The following is an 808-nucleotide window of genomic DNA, read 5'->3' as shown; positions in this document are numbered from 1 at the left end:
AGACGACGGAGAGGCCTGGAGCTCTGCAGCAGATGACGGAGAGGCCTGGAGCACTGCAGCAGACGACGGAGAGGCCTGGAGTGCTGCAGCAGGAACACGAACTGAATCTTCTGCGGCAGGAACGGAGTCTTCTGCGGCAGGAATGGAGTCTTCTGCAGCAGGAACGGGAACGGAATCTTCTGCGGCAGGAACGGAATTTTCTGCGGCAGGAACGGAATCTTCTGCGGCAGGAACAAAGACTCCTGCGGCAGGAACGGGAACTGAATCTTCTGTGGCAGGAACGGAGTCTTCTGCGGCAGGAATGGGAACGGAATCTTCTGCGGCAGGAACAGAAACAGGAACTTCTGCGGTAGGAACAGGAACTGAATCTTCTGCGGCAGGAACAGGAACAGAATCTTCTGCGGCAGGAATGGAAACAGGAACTGAATCTTCTGCGGCAGGAACGGAGTCTTCTGCGGCAGGAACAGGAACAGAATCTTCTGCGGCAGGAACGGAGTCTTCTGCGGCAGAAACAGGAACAGAATCTTCTGCGGCAGGAACAGGAACGGAGTCTTCTGCGGCAGGAACAGGAACAGAATCTTCTGCGGCAGGAACAGAAACAGAATCTTCTGCGGCAGGAACAGGATCCTCCTGGACCCCCTCGGAACAGGAGAGATGAGGAGCGTCCGACGGGACCCCCTCAGAACAGGAGAGGTGAGGAGCATCTTTCTGGACCTCCTCAGAACAGGCGAGGTGAGGAGCGTCTGTCTGGACCTCCTCGAAACAGGAGAGGTGAGGAGCGTCTGTCTGGACCCCCTCGGAACAGGAG

At 57.1% G+C, this 808-nt stretch overlaps 1 protein-coding gene across 1 annotated transcript in view; it reads right to left on the bottom strand.

Annotated features, from left to right (window-relative positions):
- The window catches only part of LOC119419741 (contactin-associated protein-like 5), a 354,615-nt gene that overhangs the window by 86,830 nt on the left and 266,977 nt on the right, over positions 1 to 808 (bottom strand). The window lies entirely within an intron of this gene.

This window comes from Nematolebias whitei, chromosome 13 (genome assembly GCF_014905685.2).
Source record: "Nematolebias whitei isolate Nwh7 chromosome 13, NemWhi1, whole genome shotgun sequence".
Classification (NCBI taxonomy): Eukaryota; Metazoa; Chordata; class Actinopteri; order Cyprinodontiformes; family Rivulidae; genus Nematolebias; species Nematolebias whitei.
This window is presented reverse-complemented; position numbering and strand designations above follow the sequence as displayed.